An 11,968-nucleotide genomic window follows, 5' to 3' on the forward strand; every position below is an offset into this window, starting at 1 on the left:
CTCCTGGCGGCGTTGGTGTCGGTGAGTCCAGCCTGGAGCGGTCTCCACGCTGCAGGGGCCCGCACCTCGGGGCATCATTAGCGGCCTCTCAGGAGAGGAGACGCCCGACCCCCAGCGCCCGTGCCTGGAGCGCCAAGATCATGCTGCACCGCATGAACGTGGCGCCGCCCGTGCGGGTCTTGCTCGGCATTGGCTGCGGGTCACCTGAGCGCAGCGGTGGTCTGCGCGCCTCTCCCAGAGGAGCGTGTTCTGGAAGTGGGCGTCCTGGCCAGAGCACATCTGGTGCAGGGCGTCCTTGGGGCTCCTAGCTGTTAGCGCCACACGAGCTGGTGGGGGTCTAGGAAGCCAGCGCTCGGCGGCTGGGAATGACCCATCCCGTGGGTCCCAGGCACCCCAGCAGCATCAGAGCACGGAGCGGAGGGAGTCTAGGGAGCTAGCACCCGGCGGCTGGGAACGACCCGTCCCGTGGGTCCCTGGCACCCCAGCGGCATCTGAGCGTGGAGCGGAGGGCTGCGGACTGCAGGTAAGGGGAGAGGGGTTGGTGGGGGTGGGTGGAGGAAGGAATGAGGAATTACACCAGAGCTGTTTGGTACAGGGGCAGAAACAGAAAACTCAGATGTAGCACTGCAGAGGCCATGGGAGTTAAGTTGTAAATGCTGCTGGCTTTCAGTAGCCTGCAGCCATTCTCTTCCTGTAGCTGATGGGATACAAAGCTCTACTGGGTTGTTCTTTGCACGGGATAGTCTTGTTTTGCAGAAATTCAGCTCAGAGCCATCCTTGATGTGTAAGTGTGAGGTCGGATCTTAACAAATGGCATCGCGAAACAGAGGAAAGCTTCAAGTGAGCTTTATTAGGGGGCGCTGCCGGGCGAGGTTCACTGGTCCGAGAGAAAGGGGCCAGAGAAGTCGCCCCCGGGCGAGGGCTGGGCAAGATTTTATAGGGGAAGAAGGGAAAGGGGTGTGGTGAATCTGGGAGGGCGCAGGGTATTCCTTATCTGGTGGTCTCTTGGGGTGTCGTGGCACTATCTGGTGCCGGTTACATCAGTCTTGGGAGCGCTAGTCCCGTCCCTCGAAAGGCGGGAAGGCTGGGCCGGGTGGAAAGCCCCCAGGTCAGTTCCTGGAACGGGGTGGTCCGGAATGTCTCCAGGTCAGTTTCTGGAACGGGGTGGTCCAGAGAGTTTCGGTCTGATGCAACCTGTGAATCTGATTGCGTTCCCCTGCCTTGGGCCAGTTGGCCTTACATCCCGACATCTTTGGTGTAATGGGGCGGCGTTCCGACCTCTGGCTACTTCATGCTGGATGGGGGCGTCGAAAGGGGAGTCGGGCGACCAGAGGTCCGAGGCTTAGGGGAGACCAGTGGGGGTTTCTGTAGGAAGCAAGGTGTAAGGACCAAGGAACATTTGGTTTGTGGCCACCCGAGAGACTTCCTCCATGCGCCGGTGAAGGAACCTAAGAAAACGGGGCAAACATGAGCAAGATACAGATGAGAATTAAGGGGCCTCAGATTGGTGTTAGCCAGGTATAGAGGGTGGATCGCCCCCAATCGGGAATTGGGGAGGCGGACTGTTGGTGTTTGCGTTGGAGTTCTTCTCTTAAGCGATGGAGGGCGTTTACAGCAGCATTCCTCCTGTAGGAAGAGGCAGGTACCTCCTTTGTCGGCCGTCAGGAGATCCAGGGCTCGTCGATTCTGGAGAGCGACTCGGGCTATGGAGGTGATTTGGCACTGGAGAGAGGAGATGGAGGCGGCGGAGCCTTCAATGGCTAGCTGGAGTTTATGTTCTAAGTCGCGGGATGTTGAAACACTATGTGTTAGAGCTCCCCCCCCGCCCCCCCGAGGCCTGCAGCGACCAGGGAGGAGGCGAGAGAGATGCCTGCGACCAGAGGAAGAAAGATAGCTCTTTTCTGTCGGGTAAAGGGTGGCGTGATTAGCGAGGAAAATTCGTCTTGGCTATACAGTGTGAGTTGTGGGACGAGAGTAACGGGGATACATGGGAAGGGGGAGGAAGAATTGATCTCTTTTGTGAGGGAACCATTGCATCACAAAAACATGCCTGGTGGTGCTTCAATTGATGTGTTTACCGTGAGGGATGTGTTGCAAAGAAACCCAGTATCAGGTAGATTTGGGCGGCTGCCGTAACAGATAGTGAGATTTTTTTTGAATCAAGGAATATGGGGACTTTTAACGGGGAAAAAGGTGGGTTTTGGGATGTGTAGGAAGTAGAATTGAAGGGCTGGTCGAGTGGGACAGCAGCCAAGGGTGGCCGGCCAAGCGAGGCACATAGAAAGCAGTCGGAAATGTTGCCTATTCCTGTGTGGTTGAGTATCTGTAGTGTTTGTTTGGTCAGTTCGGCTGCTGCTGCTAGGGCCCGAAGGCATGGTTGCCATCCCTGAATGGTTGGGTCTAGCTGTTTGGAGAGGTAAGCCACGGGGCGGTAGGAAGGCTCTACAGGCTGGGCAAGGAGTCCAGTGGCTATTCCGGCCCTTTCATCCACAAAAAGGTGAAAAGGTCGGTTTGGGTTGGGCAGAGAAAGGGGAGAAGATATCAGAGTGTTACGGAGGGTAAGAAAGGCCTGTTGAACGGCGGAAGGAGAGGTGAGGAGTCCTTGAGAAGTTTCCTTAGCGTCTAGATATAAGGGTTTAGCGAGGAGAGCAAAGTTAGGGATCCAGTGTTGGAAAAATCCTATAAGGCCCAAAAAGGAGGGAATTTGTTCCGCTGTTTCCAGAGGCTGGAGTTCACGGATAATCTGGGTGCGATCGGCTGTTAGATCTTTTGTGGTAGGGGTAAGATGGAGCCCCAGGTAGGTTACAGAAGATACAGATAACTGAGCCTTGGCTGGGGAGACCCGATAACCGCAAGAGCCAAGGTAATTGAGGAGATCTGCAGTATGTTGTCTTGAGAGGCTGAGAGATGGGCTACAAAGGAGGAGGTCATCTACATATTGAAGGAGTGTGCTGGGGGTACCGGAGCAGGAAGTGAGGTCCTGTGCCAGCGCCTGACCAAAGAGGTGAGGACTGTCGCAGAAGTCCCGGGGAAGAACCGTCCAGGTGAGCTGACTGGAAGTATGAGTATGCAGATCCGTCCAGGTAAAGGCGAAGAGGAAATAGGAGTCGGGATGTAGGGGGATAGTGAAAAAGGCATCTTTGAGATCCAGAACCGTAAACTGGGTTGTGGATGGGGGGATATGGGAGAGCAAGGTGTATGGGTTTGGTACTACTGGGTGCAGAGGAATTATGGCCTCATTGATTAGTCGGAGGTCCTGGACCAGGCGATAATCCTCAGAGGCCTTGTGGACAGGCAGGATGGGGGTGTTTCAGGGAGAGTCAGTGGGGATAAGGAGTCCCTGGCTTAGGAGTCTGGTGATAATAGGTTGTAGGCCTCTAAGGTGAGTCTCAGAGATGGGAAATTGGGGCCTTGATGGAAATTTGGAGGGGTTCTTTAGGCGGATGAGGACGGGGGAATGGTGTGTTGCTATTATGGGCTTAGAAGCATCCCAGACTTGGGGATTGATGGGGTTGGTGTGATTGGAAGAGGGGGATAGGAGGGGGAGGGTTCTAGAGACAGGCCGAGAAGAGGAAGCAGGAGTTGGGAGGAGGGGACCTTAGGGTCAAGTCTAACCAGCTGGAGGGAGGCCCCTAAGTGGAAAAGGACATCTCGGCCTAGCAAGGGAACTGGGCAGGATGGTATCACTAAGAAGGAATGAGTAAAAGGGAGTCCTTCGATATGACATGGGAGTGGACCGGTCTGGAGTGGGAAGGATGGTTTGCCATCAATACCCATGATCGAGATCTGGGAAGGAGTAACTGGCCCAGAATAAGTAGGCAGGACCGTATAAGTAGCCCCCGTGTCCACCAGAAATGAAATGGACTTATCCGCTACCTGTAGCGTTACCCTGGGCTCGGCGAGTGTGATGGGGGTCTTCGAGTCCGGGTGCCGTCAGTCGTCAGCCAATCCCAGCAGTTCGAGTGGTAATGCCATTGGGTCGGCCTGCCCCCCACATGGAGATGCTGAGGGAGGGCCAGTCGTAAGGCAGTCACTCTTCCAGTGGCCCGTTAACCCGCAGCTGGGACGGGGCTTAGAAGGAGGTCGGGGATTGGGACATTGGCGAGCCCAGTGGCCTTCTTTTCTGCATTTGAAGCAGGCCCCCGGCGGGGTTGCCTTTTGCGGACCCCATGGATGCTGTGATACATGGGAGATGGACGGCCTTAGGGCGGCTACAAGAGGTTGGGTTTGGAGGGCCACCTCCTGGTGCATCCGAGCCCGTCAGCTGGATCCTGCCAAATCCTCACGGCCATTGTAGACTTTAAAGGCCATCTTTACCAGATCTCGAATAGGGGTTTGAGGGCCATCTTCTGCCCGTTTTAACTTCTTTTGGATGTCCGGGGCTGATTGGGCGATAAAATGGGTGGCTAGGACCGCTGCCCCTGCCGGGGTGTCGGGATCCAGGTGGGTGTAGAAAGTTAAGGCCGCTGTAAGGCGATTGAGAAAGATAGCTGGATTTTCGTTAGGTTCTTGGATTATCTCTTTAGTTTTTCAAAATTGACTACCTTATGAGCAGCAGCCTGCATGCCAGCCAGGAGGCACTGGATCATGAGGTCGTGTTTATGACGGCCATCCTGGCCATCCTAAGTCCAGCCTGGATTGGTACCAGGTACAGCAGTCACTCCGACAGGCATGGAGTTGTCGGTAAGGTGAACCTGATCTGCATGGTTTCGGGCAGCAGTTTGAATTCTCTTTCCCTCTCATCAGGGGTCAGAGTAGAAGATAGGATCACAGAGATATCATACCAGGTTAGATCATAAGCTTGAGAGAGGTAGCGAAATTATTTGATGTAGTGGGAAGAGTCGGCTGAAAAGGAGCCTAATCGCGTTTCTATTTGAGAGAGAACTTGGAGGGAAAAGGGAACATGAACTCTAACTAATCCGTCCGCTCCTTCTCCCTCCCTCAAGAGGACAGAGGAGATTTGGATCTTGGGAGTCGTGAGAGCGAGTATGTGCACTAATTGGCGAAGCAAGGGGCGAGGGAGGAGAAACCGTTGAGGGAGGCGGGGGAGCGGTTGGATGGGCCGGAGCGGCTGCGGGATGAGGAGGGACCGCTTCAGGGTTGGGTGGAGGCTGGAGAGGAGCTCTGGAAGGGGGAGAGGCGAGAGATTTGGGTGGGTCGCCTAGTGGAGAGGAGTCATCATCAAAGGAACTTAGGGGCTTGGATGTAGGAGATGTCTGTTTGGCAAGAAAGATCTGGGAAGTGGAACAATCGATGTAGAGGGAGGGGCGGGAGCGTAAATACCAGAAGGCCTGAACATAGGGGACCTCGGATCATTTGCCCATCCTGCGGCAGTAATTATCTAGATCACGGAGAATGTTAAAATTGAAAGTCCCTTCAGGAGGCCATTTGGATTGATTGTCTAGAGGATATTGTGGCCTGGCCACAGTGGAATAGAAAATAAGCTGTCGGCAACGGAGAACTTGGGAGAAACTGAGGGCTGTAAAATTGGCTAGGAGACACCCCAGGGGTGTCTTAGAATCTGGTTTCGATTCTGAGGTTCCCATGACCCCCAGTCTGTCCCTGAGTGAATGGAGAAGGAGAGAGGCGTGCCTGGTCTCAGTCTCCAATTCACGGCAGGTCGGAGGGCAGTCAGGTGATTGGGACGTCTCCACAGTTCCATAGACCTCACTTGCTATATGGTCGGTCTTTTGCTATATGTATTTAATAGGTATTTGTACACGTTTGGTAACTCTAATCTTAATTTTTCCATTCACCCCACCTATCCTTTTAGATAAGCATACTTCTAAGTCTGTGAGTGTCTTTCTCTGTGGAAATATGTTCATTTGTGTTAGTTATTAGTTAACACCTATAAGTGATATCATAGGATATAGGTTTTTGCTTTCTGACTTACCTCATGTTCTGTGATTATCTCCAAGCTCATCTATGGTGCCTCAAATAGCAGTGTTTCATTTTTTCCATGGCTAATATTCTATTGTATAAATAGACCACTTCTTCTTTATCTGTTCATCTGTTGATGGACATTTTGGTTGCTTCACTGTCTTGGCTATTGTGAATAAGGCTGCAGTGCAGATTTTGCAGCCCGGGTCTTCTCGATTCAGGTCTCAGGTGAGAGGCCCAGTGGTGTGACTGCTGGATTGAATGGTACCTCAATTTTTATTTTAATTGCAGCTCCCTTCTGTTCTCATTATTGGCTGTTACCACTTTACATCTCACCAGAAGCTAGAGGGTTCAGTGTTCTCTAAAACCCCTTCAATATTTATTGTTTGTAGTCTTTTTGCTGATGGCCAGTTGACTGGTGTGAGTTGAAACCTTTTTGTAGATTAGATTTGCATGAGTCTAATAATTACTGAGGTTGGGCTTTTATCCACTTTCCTTTTTTTAAAAGAGAGTGAGCCAAATTAACCTCTTCATATTATTTTCTTGAAAAATTTGCAGTTTTGAATTTTTTTGGCCATTCCCTACCTCCGCACAGTTGTTTAGGGCAGGTGTCCTTTACAGCCCTGAGTCCTGAATGTTAAGTGACCATTAGCGGTGGGTTTAAAGCCACTCTTGTGGGAAACGGCCACAAGGCGGCAGCATTTCTACATTTCCAACTCTGGGTTTTTGGGCAACAGAGCTTTCCTGGATATTGTGTTAGTAAGCAGCAAATTAGAGTGGAATGTGCCAGCTCAAAGCCCCAAAAGCATATATATCCTAAATTGTTGTTTGCTTTTTAAATTTAATTTTTATTAATTATCAGAGCAAATTTGATAAAAATGTAGATTCTCCGAGGTGTACAGTCTCCGGTTCATCCTATCAATGTATCTGTCTATTCCTCTTTGGATCCTTTCCCGTGTATGTTATTATAGAGTGTTGAGTAGACCTCTCTTCGTATTCCATAGGAATTGTGTGATTATATATTTCATATGTATTAGTACATGTCTGTTAACCCCCATATCCTAATTCATACATTCCTTACACCTTTCCATTTGGTTAAACATAATTTGGTTTTCTGAATCTATGCGTGTCCTTCTCTTGGAAATTATTTCATGGATATCAATTTTTAGGTAACACCTATAAGTGATGTCATAGGATGTCTGTCTTTCGGTTTCTTTCTTACTTCATGTTGGATGATTATCTGTAGATCCTTATATGGTGGTGCCAACGGCACTGTTCCCTGCTTTTTCATGGCTAATATTCCATTGTGTACATGGACGACTTCTTCTTGATGCATTTTTCTGTTGATGGATATTTTGGTTTCTTCCAGGTCTTGGGATGGTACATGTTGCTGCAGTGCAGGATTGCCAGCCTGTGTCTTTTTGATTCTGGTCTAATCAGGTGATAACCCCATGAGTGGGCCTACAAGATCACATGGTAGCTCCATTTTTACCCCTAAACGCACCTCCAATCTGGTCTCACTACTGGCTGTTACCAGGTTTCATCCCACCAGCAGCTAAAGGGTACACAGTTCTCTAAAACCCCTTCAGCATTTATTCTTTTAGACTTTTTTTGCTGATAATCATTCTGACGGCTGTGAGGTGAACGTTTTCGTACACTGGACTTGCATGGCTTTATTAATTCCTGATGTTCAGCCCTTTTCCGTTCCCATTTTTTTAACAAAAAAAGAAAGGAAAAGAAACAGAAGCCAAATGTGCATAAATTATGCCTCTTGAAACTGTCGGTTTGAAATATGGACGTCTTTTGAATTTTTTGTTCGATATACGACCCCAGGATTTGTTTTCAGGGCAGGTGTCATTTACAGGCCTGAAATTATTTTGAATATCAACTGACCATTAGCGCTGGGATTAAAGCTGCTGTTGTGTGAAACGGCCACAAGGTGGCAGCAGTTCTCCCTTACCAAATCTGGTTACTAGGGCAACAGAGCCTCAATGGAAGTCGTGTTCTAGATTGGAATTTAGAATGGAATGTGCCAGGAGAAAGCCCCTTAAGTTTATGTCTCACTACTTCTTGTTCGTTGTTTTTATTTAATCTTTATTTTTTATCACAGCAAGTTTGATTACAGGGTTTGGCTTGTTCTAGGTGTGCAAGATGTGGTTCTTTTACACATAAACATATGTCTATTCTTCCTGGGATCCTTATCCCATGTACGTTATGACAGAATGTTGAATAGTCTTCTCTTGGTATTCCGTAGGTCTTTGGTGATTATATATTTCACCTGTGTTTGTATACGTCTGTTAACCCCAATATCCTAATGTATCCAATCCTCACACCTTTCCATTGGTGAACCATAAATTTGTTTAATGAATCTCTGATAGCCCTTCTCTGTGGGAATATCTTCACTGGTATCCATTTTTAGGTAACACCTATAAGTGATATCATACGATATGTGTCTTTCTCTTTCTGACTTACTCCAGGTTGTGTGATTACATCTAGAATCATCTACGGTGCTGCACAGGGCAATGTGTCCTTTTTTTCCTTGGCTAATATTTTGTCTGTACTTGTACCAGTTCTTCTTTGTCCACTCATCTGTTGATGGACTTTTTGGTTACTTCCATATCTTGGCTATTGTAATACTGTGCAGTGCACATTTGCCTTCCTGTGCCTTTCCAATTCTGTCTTCTTTGGTTATAGGTCCAGGAATGGGCCTGCTGAATGATATTGTAGCTCAATGTGTACCTTTTAAAGGCATCTCCATTCTGTTCTCATTAGTGGATCTTTCAAGGGTACGTCCAACTGAAAGTTGAGGTTATGCATTTCTCCACAAACACTTCAGCATTTATTGTTTATAGGTTTCTTGCTGATGGTTATTCTGAGGTGTACTAGCTGAAACCTCTTTGTAGCTGAATTTGCGTGTGTCTCATAATCCGTTGAAATTAAGCTTTAAGGCATGTCCATTTTATTTTTCAAACTGTGATTACAGCTTAGCTCTTCAAAGTGTTTTCTTAAAGTATGTGTCACATTTTGAAATTTATTGGCCATTACCTCCTTCAAGGCATTTTGTGGGCAGGTCTCATTTACAGCCATGCAGTACTTGTTCACATGAAGTGACCATTAGCACAGGCTTTAAAGCTGCTTTTGCAGGTAACGGCCAGAGGGTGGCAGCCTTTCTACGTTCCCCAGGCTGGTACTAGGGAAACAGACCTTCCTGCCAGTGGTGTTCCTCGGTTATAAATTAGAGAGGAATGTGCCCGGATAAACCCCTAAATTCTTACATCTCCTTACTTATGTTTGTTTTTAAATTTAATTTATACTTTTTATTGGAGTAATATTCCATTGTGTACATGGACCACTGCTTCTTGGTGCACTCCTCTGTTGATGGACATTTTCGTTGCTTCCAAGTGTTGGCTATGGTAAGTATTGCTGGAGTGCAGAATTGCCAGTCTGTGAGGTTTTGATTCTCATTTTCTCAGGTGACAGGTCCAGCAGTGGGTATGATTGATTGCCTGGTAGCACAATGTTTCCCTTTTCAAAGCACCTCCATTGTGTTTTCATTAGTGGCTCTTACCACGTCCCCCTTAGAACGGAGGGTACGCACTTCTCCACAATCGCTTCAGCATTTATTGCTTGCAGCATTTTTGCTAATGGCCATTCTGACTGCTGTGAGCTGATAGGTTTTTGTAATTTGGGTTTGCGTGTCTTTACAAATACCTAAAATTCATCATTTTTCCAAGCCGTTTTTGTTTCTGTTTAAAAAAAAGGAGAACAAAGTGTGCATACAATATACCTCTTGAAATTGTCTTCTTGGAAGGTTGCCCTCTTTTGAATTTCTTATTCGGTTTTCGACCCCAGGAATTTTTTGGTGGACATGTGCCATTACAGAACTGCATGCTTGGTGAATAGTTAGTGACCATTAGCAGTGGGTTTAAAGCTGCTGTTGTGTGTCACAAGGAGGCAGCATTTCTCCATTCCCCAATCCTGGGTAGTAGGGCAGGAGAGCCTTTCTGGAAGTCGTGTTCCTAGGTTGTAAATTAGAATGGAATGTGCCAGGAGAAACCCCCATACGTTTATGTCTCATTACTTCTTGTTGGTTGTCTTAATTTTTGTAATCGGGGTAATTATTAGAATATTGTTTGTCCTAGCTGTACACAATCTGGATCTTTTGTACATTATATATGTCTATTCATATACAGATCCTCTTCCCATGCAGAATATTACACAGTGTTCCGTAGACCTCCCTTGCTATATGGTCGGTCTTTGTGACACATGTATATAATATGTATTGGTATACATAACACTGATCTTCATTTATCCATTCCTCCCACCTTTCCTTTTAGATAAGTATAGTTTTTTCCTACATCTGTGAGTGTCTTTCTCTGTGGAAATATTTTCCTGGGGGTCAGTTATTAGATAACACCTATAAGTAATATCATAGGATATAGGTCTTTTGATTTCCAACTTACCTCATGTTCCATGATTATCTCTAGGCTCATCTGTGGTGCCTCAAAGAGCAGTAATTCATTGTTCTCCATGGTGAATATTCCATTGTGTACATGGACCTCTTCTTCTTTATCCATTCACCTGTTGATGGACATTTTGGTTGCTTCACCATCTTGGCTATTGTGAATAAGGCTGCAGTGCAACTGATACAGCCTGTGTCTTCCCGATTCTGGACTTCTCAGGTGAGAGGCCTAGCGGTGGGCCTGCTGCGTCGAATGGAAAACGTAGGGAGTAACCAGGCAAAGTCAGTTACCATGGCAGCCCTTGGAAAAACATTACCAAGTGACACTAACATTCCCAGGAGCCTACATTTGTTTCCACAATAGGTAAACCTTTCTCATTTCAAAGTACTATAATGTGAAATATGCATCTCAGTCAGAACTAGAGGTTACTCAATGTCTGCTGTGATCGGAGGAAAAGAGAAGGGCCTTACACAGTATCTAAAGCAATGACAAGAAGGAACTAGGGGCCACGGGCAGAGACACACAGTCTTAGATAGGCTCCAATCTCTATGACATTCTGAGGAGATTCACGTTGTAAGGGCTCGAGCACGAGAAAACAGCCACTAAAGAGCTACCCTGTCTCAAATATGTGGAGAAAGTCAATGCAAATACATACCTATGTATTATTCTTTTCTGATCATTCTTTCAGTGTATCCCTTCTGGCTTTGTGCAAAGCGATTCTTTGTTTTGTACCTGAAAAATGAGTGGCACATGTAAATGGATGAAACATGTCACAGCAGACATCCAACGAGCACTTCTAGCTAACGAACGAGGAGCTCCGAGTTCTGGAAAAGAATCGTAAAAGTAGTGTACAATCACAATATCTTAGAGCATCCTTTATATCAACTCCCCTCTATCATATCACCAATCAGTGGTCATCAGCCTATACATGAACTTTGCAGTGACAGAAAACCCAGCACTGTCTAGACAGATCTAGGCACTTCTAGTTGCTACAGAAGTCTATATCAAATTCAGAATGTGACTCCCTGTCACGCATCAGTCCCAGTCTGCCTTCTGCAATGGTACACCCCATGGCACACCTCATCTCTTTTCCATCTGGCACATTTCTCAAACACATGAGGACAATTTTGTTCTTCCTAAAGCTCTCCCACGTCACCCTCCTAAATCACTCCTTCCTGTGTTTATGACTTTGAGGAGCCCCCAAGTTTTTCTCATCCCAAGGCCAGGACAAGCAATGGCATCAGTGTGCCTGCTACAGATTCTAGGAAAGTGGCAGGGCCACACAAGGGTCTGGCAAATGTGACTGACTACCTGAGGTGAGAGTACATGTGACAACCTCAGCCTCTCTTCAGTCCTCAGCCTCTAGCCAAGGTTTCTCCATAGCACACTATTGACATTTTGGGCCAGATGGGGAGAGCTTTTTTTCTTTTGGGGTGGTGGGGAGAGCTGTCCTATGCCTTGTACGATATGTAGTAGCATCCTGACCTCTACCCACTAGATGCCTGCAGCACCACCACCCCCACACCCTGGATGTGACAATGAAAATTGTCTCCAGCCATTGTCAAACGTCCTGGAGGAAGGGTAAGGGCAAAATCACCCTCACTCAAGAGCCACTGCTCTATCCA

The 11,968-nt window shown here is 47.5% G+C and overlaps 1 long non-coding RNA gene across 5 annotated transcripts in view; it reads right to left on the reverse strand.

The window, feature by feature from the left end:
• Window positions 1-1,483: 1,483 nt before the first annotated feature.
• The window catches only part of LOC132479036 (uncharacterized), a 64,425-nt gene continuing 53,940 nt past the window's right edge, over window positions 1,484-11,968 (reverse strand). Inside the window, exons 4-6 of one of the 5 annotated variants that reach the window (XR_009530443.1) lie at window positions 10,999-11,075; window positions 10,344-10,586; window positions 1,484-1,722 (exon numbers count right to left, since the gene is read on the reverse strand). This is a non-coding gene — a long non-coding RNA (uncharacterized LOC132479036). Of the gene's footprint in view, window positions 1,723-9,176; window positions 9,627-10,343; window positions 10,587-10,998; window positions 11,076-11,968 lie in introns of those variants that run through there. The other 4 variants (XR_009530446.1, XR_009530442.1, XR_009530444.1 and 1 more) reach the window with 4 other exon arrangements.

The sequence above is a fragment of the Mesoplodon densirostris genome, chromosome 18 (assembly GCF_025265405.1).
Source record: "Mesoplodon densirostris isolate mMesDen1 chromosome 18, mMesDen1 primary haplotype, whole genome shotgun sequence".
In the NCBI taxonomy this organism is placed as follows: domain Eukaryota; kingdom Metazoa; phylum Chordata; class Mammalia; order Artiodactyla; family Ziphiidae; genus Mesoplodon; species Mesoplodon densirostris.